General features: G+C 43.3%; 1 protein-coding gene across 4 annotated transcripts in view; it reads right to left on the bottom strand.

Moving 5' to 3' along the window:
• Positions 1-19,041, bottom strand: part of LOC123957516 (bifunctional heparan sulfate N-deacetylase/N-sulfotransferase 1-like) — a 52,389-nt gene that overhangs the window by 30,654 nt on the left and 2,694 nt on the right. The window contains exon 2 of one of the 4 annotated variants that reach the window (XM_046030368.1): positions 2,409-2,572. The exons of the other annotated variants lie outside the window; for them this stretch is intronic. The gene's annotated coding sequence lies outside the window, so the exon portion shown is untranslated. The remainder of the gene's footprint in view (positions 1-2,408; positions 2,573-19,041) is intronic. 4 annotated transcript variants of the gene reach the window in all.

Genomic DNA, 19,041 nt, shown 5'->3' with positions numbered 1-19,041 from the left:
GGGTCTCTCTTTACACACAATGGACATCACTCAGAGGTGAAAGTCATACTGTTTGGATAAGGCACATCTGTGAGTGTGTGTGAATGTGCGAGCGAGCGCAGAAGTTGGGGGGTGGGGGGTTCTATGTGGAAGGGGCAAGTGGAGATAACAGCACTTGTCAGTGTGGTTTCACGCTGCAGGGTCTGTCGATCAAATCAACTGCCTATTCAGCTGAGAAAACCGAGCCTGGGCGCCAAAGAATTTCTGACTAAAGCACAACGGTTTTATTAAGACTTTTTACACCTGCAGCGGAACGGCAATAACAGATTTGCTGACTTGACGTGAACCAGCGATGCAATCAAACAACAACAATGTTCATGATGACCGCAGATGAATAAAAGAAACCTATCAAAGCAATAATAAAATCCCCTGGCATGCTTTAACACGGGCTGTGGCACACACACAAACAATATAACTGTCAAATCTCCTCAATCAATCTGGGGAGAGACTGAGGGAAAACAGCTGAGAAGAGGTTATATCTTGGAACTGGGGATAATACCTCCTCATGAAATGATGATGATGAGCTAGATTTAAGAGGCCGCCCAGTGAACTTCAGGTATTATCATTCCCAGAGGGGCCCTGTCTCTCCCCTCCTCTTTCCCCTTCCTCTCCCCTTTTCACACCTCCTTCTTCCATCTTTCATGTCCAGATAAGAAACAGCCTGCGCTGGTTTGACTGTGATTCGCGCAGCAGATATACATTCCCATGGGAATATCACAGTGCTGAAGAATAGCTGACACAAGAGATGAGATTCTGTTGTACTGCCCATATTTTTGCCTGCGAGATCAAACAGATAGGATTTTTCCTCCTGCATGGAAACGCTCGCAATCATCAGCTTGCTTTCAAAGCGCCACCAACAACAAAAGATAAATGGATGGCAGTATCTAGAAGGCTGTATACAGTGCGTTTTACATAAACAATACACACTTATGTGCCCCCATTGTGGTAATTTCAGACACTAAATGTTTAAAAACTCCAAGTGCAAAGAAAAACCCAGCCTCATGATTGGCTTCTTGCAATAACAATAATTATGCTCTCGATTGTAGCCCCAGTCATGAATCCTATTACAAATCCTGTGTGTTTCTTGAAGCTCAGCTCTGGCTTTTCCACACACACTCTCTCTCTCTCTCTCTCTGCCTCAGTCGTGGTTTTTAAAACACAACCACAGTCGCACTCCTCTATACTCCCCAGTTGTCCAAGATGGCAATATTCACCCCCCTTAGACCGTTTGTCTTGTTTTATGACATTAAGATGGCTCAATAGATGCTATTTAATTGCAAGTTTAACGATGGGTCGGAATTGGGTATGCATTAGCTTTGGGGGGTGAAAAGTTAACACAACTGATATTAACCACACCTGTATCTGGGTCGGCTGACATTTTCCTGTCAAAAACTTTATTATGAAGATAAAATGGATGGGCTGAACAAATGCAAGAAGACATAGGGAACAGAAACGCTGAATTATCATGTCAGTGATTTAAAAACAGACAACAACAACAAATCTGGCACATCTGTGTATTTGCATCTCTAAATTGAAGGACCTTAGTGTGGAAGCCACCAAGATGCCTATAGCAGCTCTAAAGAATCTACTGGGTTCATGGCTGAGAGACAGGAGACCCTGTGCATTCAACTGTTGCCTGGGGGATTTCACCAGTCACAGTTTTATAAACACACTGGTAAAGAGAAAGCCACTGTTAAAAAAAAAAAAATACTCACATGACTTCTTATTTAGCGTTAGAATTTTAGTGTTTTAGAGTGTTTTGTCGTGTGATGAAAATGTTGCCTTTTAGCCATCATACTAAATGCTGTTTTGGTGCAAGCCAAACACAAAAGCATCACCAAAAACTCATCATCCCCACCCCGACCGTCTGGTGATCATCATGCTTCTTTGCAGCAGGATGTGGAAGAGTTGTGGATGTAGAGGCTAAATTAAATACGGTAAAAGCCTCTGGGGATACCTGCTGAAGATTTGACAGAAAACTGTGAGTGAAGATTTACGTTTCACTCCCAAACATAAGCCAAAAGCAACACAGGACTGGCTTTAACACAACTATGTTAATATCCTGAGTTGGCGAAGTCAGGGTCCAGAACTCATTCCAATCCAGAATTAACTGCAGGACATCATGAAACTTGACAGAGCCTGTGCAGTTTTGTAACAGGTCTGAAACAGACCTGTCCACACAGTGATAAGCTTGCCAACTGCTGCCAGACCAAAACTCCTTGTCCGTTGATCAGCTTTATCATCTCCACTGTGAAACGTCAAGGGAGGTCGAATACTTTTTAGGTATTGTACCTGCCAGGTCTCCTTTGCCATCTCCCTCATGACTCCGCATGCTGCCCCAAAATAAACACAGCTTTGCCACGGCTCACCGTTATTCCTTTTGCTGCTTTTCCCTTCCCCTGTTCTCGTTCTGGTCCAGAGGGTGAGGCATGCGTGGGTGTCACGGAGCTGACAGGTCTATCTGGGCTCTGTCTAGTGTGCTGGCTCTTCCCATTTCCCCTCTTCACTGCCGCCTCTACAGCTGCTGTGTATTCTACCGTGACATCACATACACACACACACACACACACACACATATATCAGTTTGCAGAAGGGGGTAGCTGTGGCCTGTTCACGGGGTCAAGCCTCCACAGGGCTGCATGCATGGTGCATGTCCTGGAACACAACACCTTGAAATCAAAACAATATTTCATTTTTTTCAGACAGGGAAACAGACCAACGGAGTGTACGAGAAATGAGGGGTGGGGGGTGGAGAGGTATGTGTATTTATGTGGGAAGAGAGCTATGCTTTTCCCTGTCAGTTCAAGGAAACCCTGTCAGAGTTATGGATTATGCCACTGTGCTGCACCGTACACGCGCATACTGCCTATGTGTGTGCACATTTATGTGTTGCTGTGTGCACGTGGCTCGGCGGCGGGTTATGGGACCAACACCCGACCTGAAAAGCAGACTGTCGTTAGCCACGTAAAAATCTTAAAATCTGTCTCCTGCCACCCATCCATAGAAGGCCAGCAGCTGCCAAAGTCGATGAGGTTCAGGCACACGCTGCCACCATAAACCCTATGTAACACATTTCTCATTCGCTACGCCTCTCAGCCATTTGCTCTCCTGAGCACACAAACAGTCATTTCCACTCTCTCAGACACACACACACACACACACACACTTCCAGACACAGACTGGTGGCGTGTTTTCCATCCCGCTGGCTGTAACAGGTGTGTGTGGGGGGTAGGAAGTAGTAAGTTCATCCAGCCATGAAGACCCACTCTTTCCCCTCTCTTGCCAAAACATCCCCAGTCCCAACGCTATACTTCACCTCCTGAAGGGTAACTTCCAATCAGTCCAACAGATCTATACACCCTAGCCTCTGACACCTAACGGTGCACAAAAGCTGAAATAACCCTGACTAAATAAGGTGAAATAACCCTGATCTAAATAATGTGACACCTAACGGTGCACACAAAGGTGAAATAACCCTGATCTAAATAATGATAACAGCTCCTCCTTAGTCAAAGGAGAGCACGGTGCCACAATGAATCAGTGCAGACTGAAGAAGATGACCAGAAAAAAAGCAAACTGGTAAATCTTTTATCTGCACTGTAAGTAAAAATACTGAGTACGATAAGGTTCAGGATGCCATGACATCTTTGCTCCAATATCAATTATTCAGCATCTCCTTTTCTAACCCTTTAATTATACATCAGCGTTAGAATAACAAAAGGCTAGGGACGCTCACTGCGTTCCTGCTTACAAAGGCCATGACAATGAAACCGGATGAGGGAACTGTAGCCTTTAGATAGGGTTTGGAAGAAGACGGAAGCAAAAAGGCCTTCGGGCTGCTTTGCCCTGCTGTCGAGCTGTCATTTATGATGTGTCCGCCTCACCCACTGTGTGATCAGAGATCAAAGGGTTAAATGAAACTCTGGCCTATAGCCCTGTGCTTACATTATTCAACAGCTTGTTACAACAGCCTGCTCCCTGATCTCACACACAGGGAGACGGAGCTGGAAACTCCAGGGAGGGGAACACTAGGGACGAATAGCCGGATTAAGAAAAAGGGATGACAGAGGCTGGAGAGAAGAAAGATAGGATAGAATGAGGGGTGGACCTGAGGGAGGTGGGGGAAAGGAAAAAAGAAAAAAGGTGAGGCATGGACAAAAAGGGGGATTCAATAGGATGAAAAGAGGTATTGAGAAAAGGGAAGGATGAGAAAGTGGTGAAAGATCGTGACAGGGCACAGGTGGTTCGAAGGGGAGGGCTGTCCCTCTAAATCTGTCTGTTGCCACGGGAGACTGATAAGAATCACTGAATATGGACGTTTAACCTTTGACCACATACCTAATGTGTTAGCTCAGCTCCACATTTTGTCTGAGGGAAGCAGAGAGTTTTATCCAATATCTAAAATGTTTCTCCCCCCAGCCTTTTCACATCACAATGGCAGAATATGCCATAGTCCATTACTTCCAGTACATCGCACATGTGAGAAAACATAATGGTGGTGGAAGGCGTTATGTGTTTTTGTCACAAATGTGCTCAAATCCATCCTTTTCTTTCACTTCTCATTCACAGACACATGAATATTGGCAGGTAGTGTGTTCAAACAGGTGACACTGAAGTAATCCACTGGATTACTTTTGAATTAGTACTCTCGCTCTCTCTCTCTCTCTGACACACACACACACACACACACACACAAAACAACAAAGCATAACAACATCCATCAGATGGGTACTAAACTGACAGCGACCATGTTTTGGGAGCGCCCTGTTTATAGTCCCAGACTCGCGCCGCTGCTCAGTGAGCGGGCTCCTTTGTTCATTAATTGATTGGCCTCCCCTGCTGGGCCTCAGTAACTAGGTTACACAGATCCATGAAAAGAAGAGGATTGGCCCCCCCGGTGAAAGGCGGAGGATAGATATACGACTCCGGAGCAGGAATCTGAGTGTTAATATAACTAATGGAGTGAGGACGACAGTAACTTTATTGAAATCACCCTCATCTAATTAGAGCAAGCTGCTGATGAGAGCAAAGAGGGACAGGAAGGAAGGTTGGATTCCATTATGCGAGGGTGATGTCACCGTGCGGAAAGGTGAAGTGATGGCTTTGAGAGAGAGAAAGCGTTCTGTTCATTATCAAGCCGCCATAGAGAGGTCTCTCTCACAGTTGTACTGACAGGAATATGTAGCATCTCATTTTGCTCTCAGTGTTATGCCAATAAACTGGAAGCAGGTTAGGGAAAGTGCAGAGGTTGTTGTGAATATCAAGCCGAGGTCACTGAGACGTTCGCTCTAAAAGTAGCCTACTTGCTACTCCCTCCCCCTACCTACTTCTACTCTGTTGCGTTCATGGGGAGGGTCTGCCACATTGAGTGCCATCCGAAACCAATTAGTGCAGAGTGGTTATGGGTTATAAAACCCTCCAATGATGAGTGAGCGTCGATGCTGGCTTGTAGAAGGTGTGTAACATCCTTTGCTGCACGATGGAGGACCCTTCTTTCAAATGTGAGTTCTGTGACTTCTGAAAGTACACTAACATTTCTATATCACCGTACACAGGTCAACAACAAAGCCTAAAGGTTTTTTGTGTTTAATAAAAAAAATTCCTCGTCTGAAAGACAATACAACTGTTTAAAAAAATTAAAATGGCTAAAATATTTTCCTAACTATTTTTATTACTTTATTATTCTTCAGAGCACATAATGCTTTAATATAATATTTGATTTCTATTTTGAAATGTTGTATTTGTAGTTTCTTTTTAGACCATTTGTATTTGTGAATGTAATGTTTTACATTTAAGATAAAGCGGTTCAAAACATGGCCTTACTGTGTGGAGTTTGCATGTTCTCCCCGTGTCTGCATGGGTTCTCTCCGGGTGCTCCGGCTTCTTCCCATCGTCCAAAGACATGCGGCCTAGGTTGATTGGTACGATCCTGTACGCAGGATAAGCAGTTGACGATGGATGGATGGTTCAAAATATAAATAGTGTTTTATGATCAATATCAATCTTATAAAAAGAATGTCTCTTTTTCATAAATTAATAGTTGAAACAATCAATAAATGACAAATGGTTTTAGTTTCGTTATTGCAAAACACACTTTTCAATCCTTAATCTTAATACAACTGTTGTTTGTTTGATACACGTATGATAGCAGTGAGTGATAACTTCAGATGCTATTTATGCTAGGGAGAGGGTAGTTCACCAAAAGTTTGCCACTGCATTTATTCCCTACGCGCTAAGGGAACTCGATTTGGCTATGAGGGAAACTGACCCCGTGAGTACACCCCGTGATACAGCTGGGCAATAAAACAATAATAATTAAAATTATCGCAATATAAGTTTCCTCAATAACAATATAATAAAAGTTCAATATTTCGTCAATTAATATTTGATTACATTCATTTGAATCACAAACAAATGAGCACTTATTTTTTCTATTAAAATATTAATTTTGTTGAGGAAAGGGGACTGAAAAAATATTTACTAATCATATTTGTTGAAAAAGATTTTATCATAATAGTTTTTGAATGTTGGATGTTCAGGGATCCACTGTTTGGCATCAAGTTCGTCCCATTCTGACCATAAAGAAAAGTTTAACCACATTAACCATCTGGTTTCTTCAATTTTCACTCAGGAGCAAAAATCAACCTTTAAACTTGATCATTGATATCAAATTATATTAAATGTTTTTATCATGATAACATTTTTGGCCATATCGCCCAGTCCTACCCCGTGATGGAGTGGAAGTGGTAAGGTTCTAGTTTCGGAAAGGCCCAAAGTGACTTCTGAGACAGGGTGTGAGGGCATTAAATGCAAGTTTTATTCATAACTACAAGTGTAACTAGGGCTGTGCGATATGATATCTATCGCTTGATGATAGAAAAATGTTTGTCGTTTACAATTTTGCTACATCGTTTATATCGTCGTGTCACAAATTCCACATTTGCCGTAATATTTTGGTGAGGGAACGGCGCTTTGCACTGCAGTGAAGTTAGCTTTATGTTGGTGTTCGTCATCTATTGACTGTCCAAAACAAATATCCAACTTGAAGCTTACTTCACCGTGGTCCGTTCTTCCATGCGTGCCGGTGTTGTGGAGAAGGAATTGCATTGAATACAATGTACGAGTCAAACAACACTATCCCGCAGTGCCAGCCATGATGCGTGTGTCAGTCAGGTGACGTTAAATGACTTGCCCACGGACATACAGCTTACTTTATAGTTCCCCAAGACATGCTGTTGTTGTGATTTTAGCTGTAACATTAGCAGCAGGAGATCTGTGAGTGGAGCTGCTGTGTTGCTCCGAGACAGTCTCGTCCTTTCGTGATAGCTTCGCAGCAGCAAGTAGCATCGGTTTGGTAATCCACAACTTAACCAACATTAGTTACATTACTTGCTGTGTCATGGTGTTGGATTTCTCCCTTCGAAGTTCTCACTTTATCCCACCTTTATAATGCAGAGAAATATCCCAAGTTCCAGTTGGATATGCCATATTTAATAGAATTTACAAAAAATGTTCTATATAGGCGTCACATTCTGCCTGTCAGCCATGTCTAGTTTGCACTCTGTTTTGATTTTGGTTTCTCGGGGTTTTGGTTTGATGTCTTAGTGTTACTCCTGGTCTGTGTATTTCTGTGTAGGTTGTTGTTTTACCCATGCCTGCTCTGAGTTCTGTCTGTGTTCCTTGTTGGTGGTAGTTTATTTGTGATCTGTTTGCTTGTGTCTGTTCCCCCAGTAATTCCTCTGCTTGCTTGTCCACTAAATACTTTGAGTTCCAGTTAATGTATGGTCTTGTGTTTTGCATCTGTAAGTGTCTCTCTGTTCCCCCCCTGATGTCTCTCTCCCTGCCTCGTTAGCCCTGATCCCTGTCACCTGTGTTGCTCCCGCCCTTCTCGTTAGTCCCTGGTGTATATATATTTGGTGTTTCTCTTTAGTCTGCGTCCGGTCATTGTAGTGTTCATAACACTCTGTTGTGTCGTGTATGAGTGTTCTGCCTTATTTTGGCGTTTCCTGTCGTGTTTTTGGATTTTGCCTGCCTCCAACCAGTAAGCCTTGCATCTTGCTTGTTTTGGATTAAAAACCCTGAACTGAATCTCTACTCCAGTGTCTTGTGTTTGGGCTCACCTCCTCTGCGCTCACCTACGAATCCTGACAATAGGGATGCATATTGTTATCGGGATATGAATTTTTTGCCATATCGCACAGCCCTAAGTGTAACCTTCCATTTCTCTATAATGAATAATGATCAGGGAAAAACTACCCCTAAAAGTTCCTAAAATACCAATGTAAAAATGATGGTAGATTCAGTTTCTTCATTTTATCTTGTTTATTTCATAAACTGAGTTGTCATACAGTTTGTGCACAGTATGAATTTGAATACTGTGACTCCTGGGAGCTCATCAGTGGATGAATTTGTCCAATGTGTGTGGCCAAAAGACAACTTTGTAAATTCGTTTTTTTTTTGGTCAGAAAACAACCAAGTGGAGAGCTTTACGCAACAACTGGCACCCTGTTGTAAGCAGTACAAGTGGGTGGACCTCAAGCCGCCACGTCTAACAAAACCATAACCACCAACCAGTGTCTTTGAAAACATGTCACACAAGACGTGAAAGCTGTGCAACAGACAAACCAACAAATCCTAGAGGTTGAAATGAGATAATTACTTACAAAACAAGCAATGCAAATGAATTAACTCAGTAAAACAAAATCACCCTTGTGAAAGGACCACCATGACTCCAAATTCAGATTTAAGGAGGCATGAAAACCTCCCTCCAAACAGTAAATATCTCGCCCAGCTCTATAACTCCTTCAATAACAGAGAGGGAGACATGCTGGGCCCTCCCTGTCTGCACAGGGCACAACAGCTGAACCAACGGAGAATCTGCATCTGCCCCACATACCACAGAGGATACAAGTTTCCACCATACACTTTAGCCCTCAGGTGACAGGACTGAGCTCCCTCCACTCACAGAGATGGACAAGGGGCAGACTGGGTGGCGGGCAATGTGGCCAACAGTGACACTATCAGCCTGACAAATATGGGCACTGTGTGTGTTAATGGAAGTCAATATGCGGGATGAGCGGTGTGGATGTCATTGGCAATAGGTTGGAATCCAAAACTAAATCAAACACGGCCTGAGGCAGCCTTTGAAAAAAGCAAAAAGCCTATCAAAGTATGACTCTGCAGATTTTTTTGCTGGCATAGTACTTCTCAACCCAAGTGGTGTGTGACAGCTCGCAACATAATCTTAATATATTATTTGATCCTCCCAGCCCCGAGCTATGGAGTCATAATGCATTATGAGCTCCAGTGAGGCTCGGGACCCTTGAGAGGCAGAACAGTTGACCACTCCTCACAAGAGCTGACTTCCAGGTCGCATGAGGACAGCCCAGTGGAGATCAGGTTAATATTACTGACACCGGTAGCCGGAGGGAGGGAGACGCAGAGAGAGAACAGAGAGTGTAAAGGAGAGAAAATGAATAAGAAATCCAAAGCATTTCACTTTTATTTCCTTTAGACTCCAAATTACCTACTCAGCAAATTGCAAGGAAAAGGCATTCCACCTCCTCTAATGGTGTTGTCTTTTAAACCTTTATCACTAATTCATTACTTATGGTTTTCCAGTAGCCACGGTTGAAGCTTTGTCTTCTGTCTAATTGAGAGCCAGTAGCTTCAGGCCCTAATCAGTCAAACCTACTTACAGCTTTCCTCGGGGGAGGATGAAGTCAAAAACAGCACTACTGTACCAGTGGGTCATTTGCTCTGTGTGCAACTTCAAATTACTTTAATTTCAGACTCAAGATGGTGATTTGTAGAGTGGGCAAAATGTCAGGCTGTAATGAATGTTGACGTTTTCCCAAGTTGTCCCTTGTTACAAAGTGGGTGCTGTCATTATGCTGCATGACATTCAAAGTATATGCCACATATTCAAGACAGGTTTTTGCAGTAACTTTCAGTACCCATTCAATCAATAAAAAAAAAAAAACTCTAAAAAAGGGAGAAAAAAAAAAGCCATTTCCTTTTTTGCACTTCTCGCTCCATCTCACTTCACCCCTACCTCTCCCCTCACATATGGAAGCGTACACAAGTCTAATTAGCTGTGTCGTATCCCTTGATGACTCCGCCATTTCCTCTCACTGGGAAGATTAACCACCACAACACTAATATCAGCCTCAGCGTCAACACAATTAGGTGAAGAGTGAAATGTGAGGCATGTCGTCACATCTCCCCGGCTTCATTAGGGCGCACAAAAGACAACTTGACGACAGACAGGCTGCTGCGTCTGCAGGTTGGGGAGGTGGCAGCAGCAGCAGGTGTACTTAGCAGTTCAGACTGTCGCCATGGGACGTAGTTAGAGGTTGTCCTAGATAGTACAATATGGTCAGGTTTATTGTTGGAAGTAGAGGTTGTAAAAAGAGCTCAAAGGCCACTTCAAATTAAAAGACAGACTTTCACTTGGCTTTCATTTTGACTGTAGCCAAGCAGCGAGTACTAGAACATATACCAACCTTCTTTGGGGCTTAAAAGGGGATAATTTAGGGTCTCTTTGGTACTCATCCATAATGTATCTAATAAATACATATTTTTTATTTAATTTTTTATTTAATTCTGATAATCTTTTTAGGGGTGTGATGAGGTTAGATCCATCAGTAAAAACCCAATGTCATTAGGCTGATGCTACCTACAGCTGACATGACTGGAATGATGATATGACTTTACTCTGTCAGGTTTAGGGGTGGGAGTCTATAAAATCTTCAAAAACAAAAATCCTGCCAATCCTCCATAGCTTTTGAGTTTTTAGGTGCATATCAAATCAAAGAACGCCAATTCAACCTTTCTATGTCATCCAACTTCTTCCCAAGTTGTCTCAGGAGGCCGGAACTCAAGAAAGTCAGGAAAGGGAAGCATCCATAAAGTTTGACATGGAGCCTGCTGAAGACAATCCATTGTTTCAAACTGTTTCCAGATGCTCTGTACTTTAAACTGTTGCATTTTCTGGCCAGGATTTGCCATTCTTTCAGTAAATCTTGGGGCTTCCGATTAGTTCCCGTCAGCCAAGGCACCACCCAATGCATCCTAAGTGAGTGAGTTCAACTTTTGGGACCCTGAGGTGCATTTGCCTTCTGTTACAAGAAATCTTTCAACAACTTATTGTTGAAGAACTAAATAATTGCTCAGACACACAACCTAAGAAAAACCCACAAATCCCCACGGTCCACATTCTGTTAAATAAGCTGCTTATTTAAGCCAAAAATATATCTCTAAAAGAACACTGAGTATTTGTCATTTCAAGGAATTTGTTTTTGGCAGGTTAATCGACAAAATTACAAGAATTTCAAGAAAGAAAAAATCTAAAAGACAAAAAGGAACTTCAGATGCATAATATTCCTCCATCATCATCATGATATTACAAAATATGACCAGTTGTACAACTAAAAGGCATAATTTTTCTTCTAAATCTAAACCAAAGAGAAGCAGTCCCATCATTAAACACCAAAATACAGAACTGGAACCCACTATAACTCATTAATTAACAAGACAACAACTCTAGACAGCAAGTCAATCTGACATATTAATATCTTAAAGTATATATTACATATTGTATTATATAAAACTGAAATGATCAATTGTTAACTGCAACAATTTTGATCATTCATTCATTGTTTAAGTCAATTTTCAAGCAAAATTGTGAAACATTTGGCAGTTTCAGCATCTTAAATGTGAAGATTTTTCTTCCTTTCTTCACATAAGGAAGTTAACTTAACATTTTGGTGTTTTTGGACTGTTGATTTGATGTCACTGAAGACATCACCTTGGGGTTCAGGAACACGAGATGGGCATTTCTAACTAACATTTTCTAAACTAAATGAATTAATTGAGAAAATTATGATTAATCAATAATAAGTTGAATTATTTGTTGCAGCAATAATATTATATCCTTTAATCACAAGAAAAACATAAGAACGCTTGTTTTTGATTCAAAACATGTATATTTTCAAAATAAAATACTACTGGATCTTTAAGAAAGCAGACTTGATATAAAGTCTGTTCCAAATGGTTAAATGTATGCAGCAAGGTGTTCCCAAGTTAAATCAGATCAAGTATGCATCTATAGGGGGAATCTACGGTGTCCCTCATGTATTGTTTTTCAGCAAAGTGCCAAAAACAGATACCACCGTGACAACATAAAGTCCCGCCATGTACAATGATGTCAACAAAAATATCTGGATCAGCATTCAAACGCTGATGTTACTAGATCCTTGCATGATGTTTTCATTTAGGCCACCTAAAGGTTTCCTGGCAGAGAAAACTCTTTTTCACTGCATGAAGAATAGACACGAACAGGAAGACAGAGATATCCTTATGATCGGATATGCTGTCAACTGACATTAGAGCACAGAGCAGACATTTACAGCTTTCTGGAAACATCTGTAGGCTCACAGAGGACTGTCAGGCAGGCAGGGTAAACAACATGCTTACTAGCATCTCACACCCCCATGTTAACCAGGCCTGTCAATCAAATGAATCAAGCTAGTAGCTGTGATTCAGATGAAAAGACATGAGAGAAGGAAACAGGAAACATTTGCAAAAACAAAACGGAAATTAATTACAAAAGACAAAGTAGAGAGTTTAAGACTCAAAGAAACAAACAAAAACACGACAAATGCTCCACTAATTGAGATGTTTTGCTCAAAGAACTGCTGCAGATCATTTAGTGATAGCTTGAGCAGCAAGTTCCAAAAATGTAGCCAAAAATAAAAAAATAAAAAAAGAGAGAGATGAAAAGTCTGCCACTGAAAACGAGCATACAGAGCAGAGCAGAGAAGAAAACACGCAAAGGGGAAAACAAGAGAGCAGGAACAGAGGAAATCTAACAAAAGACAACAGAACACAGTCGGAACAGAGTGGAGACGAGCACAACACACCAGAACAGGCTGTAATTGTGTTGTGCGGGACTGACCCCGGCGCATCCCAGCAGGCATTGCATGATGAATGGGCCTGGCGATGACTACATCCCACATCCCTCCTCCTCCTCTTCCTCACACGCTCTGTTCTCTCCCTCTCTTCTCTGTCGCCACTATTAGCCCTCCTTCTGTCCCTCCCTTTGCTCCCCTCCTTTCCCCAAAACCACACTCTATTCAGCTGCTGCCATCCCACAAGATTAATTTGCATTCACTACACTTAGTCCTCGTATTGTGCTCTGACACAATGACATATTACAGTGCATAGCACACCTATTAAACATATAGTCTAGCTTGGGGGACAATGCTTTTTTTGCAAGATGGTTATGATAAGAGTACAAACGTGTAGAGCAAGAAACATGAGGGTACAGCTTGATCGGTTACGAACACTGAGAGGCTCTGACAAACGAGTTGCAGCGGAATCATTAGAGGAACAGTTAGATAACCTCGATTAATGATTCACTAGACCCAAACTAATAAACTGGGTCAGATTGTGTTAGCAAGAGCAGAGAGACCTTCAGGTTAGGCTGCGTGAGAAGGAACAGCAGCATCGATAGTGAGGCGGTGGAAAGAGCAAGAAAAAGAAAATTAAAGAGAGGGGGGAAAAAAAAAGCGATAGGGGTGTTGGTGTCACTCCACTATAGACCCTGAGGAAAGAGACAGTAATGCATAGGAAATGGGCTTTTTCCTACAGCTCACTTTGCTCCTGTTCTCCTACTGTTCCATCGTACCCACGTCCACGGGGAGAAAATTTAATTTGAGACACCGTCTCTAGTGATCATCCTTTGTGCCTGGGGACAAAAGAAATGGATTTTGGAATTTTAAAAGATGACTGAAATAAAGAAATAAAACAGGGCACTCAGGAGAGGGCATCATAGACAATCGCACAGAGGTTGGCAGAGAAAAATGAGAGCAGAGTTTGAGGAGGGCGAAGAAGGGGGAAAGAGGGACGACAGGAAGCTGGGAGTGTGTTATGTGGGCCAGATATTAACTGTATGGTTATCATAAACCAGCTCAGAGGCCTGGCCATGGGAGGGGGTTACTCAAACAATGAGATCAGGCTGGCGATAGCAGCCACTGCTGACGGTACGACGTCCAAACATAGGTGGCGGAGGGGGTTAACAACCCATTAGCTCACCCTACTTCGCTCGCTGGGGAGACACAGTATGGGGTTGTGGTATTGGTGTAGGGGCGTCTTCCTCAGTGCCCAAAGCGCACCTTTGGGCTGTTACTCAACAAAGGGGGAGCTCAGGGGAGAGTGACATCATCATGGAGACTAAGCCTGTGTGCGGGAGACAAGAGGGAGACAAGGGCGTGGAGGATGGAGACTGGGGAGCCTGTGGACTATGTGGGAGTCACATTACTCCCCTCCAGCTCTTCTCTACCTGTCACATAAGCACTTTGAGGATTCAACAGTAAAGCCAGAGTCTTGACAACTTCAAACGCCTGCTTTGCTGGGGTAGATCAGAGGCAACGGAGGGATAAAGGAAGAAAGAGGACTCTAAAAAGCACCAGGCCTGCTCAACTTGTAGCCTCAACAATGTGTTGTGGGATGTCTTGAATTTCATTATCAGAATCTTTACTGAAGTTCACCCACTGCTCAGTCCCACATTAGAAGGAGGAAAAAAAAAAAAAAAAAAAAAAAAAGAGGGGGCCTCAACCCCGGTCTATTGAGAGCCAATGAGCTCTGGTTGAGCTGCAGAGAATTAGGGGCCATTACAGAGTGAAAACAAACACAGACCTCTGGCCAGGCACACATAGCCCAGCCCAGACACCTGTGTCCCATTCACCAAACATATCCGGCCACTTAACACTTCACAGAAGGGGTAGGGTGGTGTTTGTGTTTGTAGGCTTGCACATCCCACTATGGTTCCTTTAGTTTAGCTTCTTTACCCAAACAACCACGGAGCCTCTCTGTAACGACCAAATGCTTGCGGCTGTAGCACGTCCCGCTGAGAGCAGCCAGCCATTACACCAGCTGACCATCACAACTGACCCCGTTCGAAGCTGCACTCTCTGAATAAAACTGTCCAAAACCTGGGAAAACAAAGCTCATTCATCCTGCTGTCATTCGCAGTCTCCAGCCGTCCCCCTGTCTATGTGCCCCAGCCGCATCTGGACTGACCTCGGGATTGCCAACACCTGTCCTGCACAGACTGAGAAGGCACACACACACACACACACACACACACACACACCCTACCACCCAGGATGGATGAGAGACAGCAGGCTGGGCAGACACGGCACCGCCTCGGATCAGTGGAGGGGTGCACTTGGAGCTGCCAGCAGCTAAACCTCGGGTCGGCACCATTACAATTCTTTCCACCTCAGCAATTCAAAATGGAGAAGAGGTATGCCATCAGCTGTGGTCAGTTTGTTACGGTGGATTCTCAATGCCTCTATAGGATTTAATTAATTGAAATGGAGATGACCCATAACCCTGGCAACACAATCATAGTTTCCACCCAAAGATTAAGCTAGATAGGCTCTGCGCTGTTTAGATGTAGCGAAGGCCGCTTGCATGGCGCAATGCTTTGTTTGCGGCGAAGCCAAATGCACTCACAGATGGGAGCCGACTGGACACCAGATGACTTGCTCTGGTGTGGTGGCATGGTCTGCTTTGGGGCTAAGAGACTGACGAGAGAGGGAAAAAGAGGAGAACAGCGGCACTGGGCACCAGATGTCCTGCTCAAGTTTACTCGGGCCTGCTGTCCTGGTGGGATGCCATGATGCCCTGGCCTCATCTGATCTCAAGCATCGGGACAGACAAGCAGAGGGGTCTTGTCACAGACGTGTTGACCTGTTTTTATGTTGCACAGTTGTCCTGGCAGTCTCTATCGTGATAGGGTAACTGAAACCTCAATGTGAACTTGTGTACATGTTCACTCTTCACTTTGCTACAATCTCACTGATTGTCATGACAGCACTGTAAACAGAAACTCTAGTTGGTAAACACCGAACATGGTCTTCCTGATGGCACCGGGTCACAGCTGTGATCTTGTTTAAGCTTCAAGAAGAACAGTCAAACAGTGCGAGCAAAGACAGCGACATTTGTTAAGATGATAAGGAGACAGACTATACTCTTAGTGATGAGTTAACAGAAACACCAAACTAAAACTTGTGCCACCTAATACAACAGCTCTGTACTGACTCCTACCTTCATGAAGGTTATAATGTTCAGCTTTTGACTGAACCGTCCAGCTGAGATTACTGCCGGCTACGGTTGGGCGAGGTCTACAAAATTTCCATCGGACGATGCCTACATTGAAACATGGGGATGACGACTGCTTAACGTCATAATGTCTGTCAGACATCGTCGATGGACAATGGCATCGTCCGTCAGCCCAACCCTACTGCCGGCCTACAATAGAGCCTGATATCATGAAGGTCATAATCTGTTTTTGTTGAAACTGCTTTCAAGTGATGCCGATTCATTTTAGAAGCTGTAGTTTGTGGCGCTGATGAATATTAAAAAGGTGTTTCTGGTATTCTGTCCACTCCGTTTATATCAATGGTGGAGACTAAACGAAAGATCTCTCGATATAAAACCGTACAATACAACAGCGACCTCCAAAATGACCATGAAGCTGAATCAACACCTCACCTCACTTTAGCAGTTTCAACAAAAACACATAACCTTTCTGATATAAGGTTTTATTATAGGCCTGCATTCATTTCAGCTGGTTGCACCAAACAAACTGTGAACTGAGTAAATATTGTGATTAGTGTTGATTATCATATTGATAATATAAACATAGCACATATTAGATAATACATTTTTTAACTTTAAGTGTAAGCAAGATACAATTCATAATGTACAATAAAATGACACAATGTAGGCCTGTGTGTCCAAATATCTGTTTAAATATAAATTCATATGTAATTAGTAATATAGTACAGTATGTGTTTTGTTAATAGAAAACATGTTTACACTTTCCACTTATATACAATGTATAACAACATGGCATACAACTTGATGCATGTGTGAGTGTGAGCGTACACACGAAGGTGAGAGTATGTGTGGGGTGACTGTGGTGCAGCCAGACCCGGGCCAAGGCCACCAGACAACTGGGTAAACATACAGACCACCATATCCTCCACCTGTCTGCCCTCCATGCTCACAGGGAGCTATGAGCACCGACCCATAGATCCAATCATGTAAGGCTAATGTCTAAAACCAGGTGACGTTAACATGTACTGTATATTTATATACGGGCCAGAACACCATCACAGATTTCCTGTTCTCCTGTAATAGTACAAATCCTTGACCTTTGAGTTTCTTAATATAAATGCCTCAATGCAATGCCAAAGCAACACACACACACACATATATATATATATATATATATATGTCAATATCAGAGTCTGAAAAAGAGGCTTCCAAATGGCTAAATGGACAAAGGAGAAAAAAATCTAATCATATCCGATGACTGATAGCACTTATGATGAGGACAGGGTTAGAATATCCCGTAGTGAAGCGGTGCATTCCCATTACTGCATCTCTCCATCTCTGAAAATGGCTTCATTAACAGGCCAGAGCCGAGAGCTCCCTTGCCGAGTATATGAACACGCTGTACCCCGAGGGTCCGCTGGAATGGCTGAGGTGAAGTCCATTAACACCCGACAGCTTGTTTTTTGACCACTAAATAAAACAGGGTATTTTTCTGTGTCTGCAGCATAAATAGCCTTTAGCTTAAGAGCTATGAAGCACTCCAGTCTGAGAAGATAGTTAAACACACCGATCGCTGTTGCTGATATTGTATCATCGCAGTTGATGAGACACAGGTTTAACTGTCCCACATGAAGAGCAACGTCACATAGCTTGAAAATGGCTTCATGCCATAACTTGTCTAGAGAGTAGTCAAGCAGGATCTAATGACTTTTTGGTTATTTGTCAGAAGCCATTTAAGTGCCAAGCCTTACTCCGTTTAACTGCCACGATGGGCCTAATCAGAATACAATGGAGTATAATGTACCAAAGACAATTGAGGCTTTTCCTACTGCGTCGTTCATTATAACTCGTTCTGGATCAGTGTCACCTAAATGCCTAACATGATGTAAGTGTCTGTATCTAAACGGCGGCGAGTGGGCGGGGGAGGGCGTGATACGGAGAGGACCTGTATCTCACATAACCTGTCCTGCTCCTCTGGCATACTTCCCGATCCCTCAGGCAACCAGAGCTGGCTACCTCTGAGCCAATGACATAGCTCTTACTTTCCCAGCACTTACGCTCCAATCATGTGTCACCTGATGAAACGCTACACCCTAGTCACCATTATTCGTCTGGATACAGGAGCCTCTGGAATGTATCGGATTCCTGCCTCAGGGGGTAAGCACCTTGGAAACATGGTCCTACCACCACCGGCTAGACTCTCCCACTTTTCCTCTCCCCCTTTCTCTCTCTCTCCAGCGATCATTCCATTCAGCAAAACCCGACTAGAGGCCTGCTTGATTTACACTGCCTCATCGCCTATCTGACATGTGCTCACATTTTTTATGTATGTCTCACGATAGAAGGACGTGCGAGGGACAGTTTCTAGTTTCAGGGAGTTTTCCAGCCGCCTCTTTTATGTTTCAACCAAAGTGTAAACATCCCAATGAACCCACAGTTGATGCTGGCTCACCATCCTCCCATGTTTGAGAGCAAGCAACTAGAAATTCTAATTAGACAACTATTTTGTCCTCTAGTGCAACAATGGTACAACCACTCTCTCCTATCTCCCCTCTCCAGAGAGCAACAGTTCTGCCGTGAGGTACTCAGGCCTGTAGTATTGAGTATCTCTGAGTCACTGGCCTGCGTAATTCAGTCTAGGGAATTATGACAGTGGAAAATCATTTCCCTGGGCCAGGGATAGGAGGCCATGGCTAATCGTTCAGTAATCTGATCTGCCTGCATACTGTAGTCAGCCGCGCCGCTAGCCTATCCAGCCAGTCACACATGTGGACACCCCCAGTGCCTGCCAACTATCTGATGGAGGCTAGCACTATTCAAAAACAACTCTCCAGGTTTTCCCGAGGATTACAGATGCTATCGGATCATTTC

The sequence above is a fragment of the Micropterus dolomieu genome, linkage group LG19 (assembly GCF_021292245.1).
Source record: "Micropterus dolomieu isolate WLL.071019.BEF.003 ecotype Adirondacks linkage group LG19, ASM2129224v1, whole genome shotgun sequence".
Classification (NCBI taxonomy): domain Eukaryota; kingdom Metazoa; phylum Chordata; class Actinopteri; order Centrarchiformes; family Centrarchidae; genus Micropterus; species Micropterus dolomieu.
The sequence above is the reverse complement of the archived record's forward strand: the minus strand, read 5'-3'. Positions and strand labels throughout refer to the sequence as shown.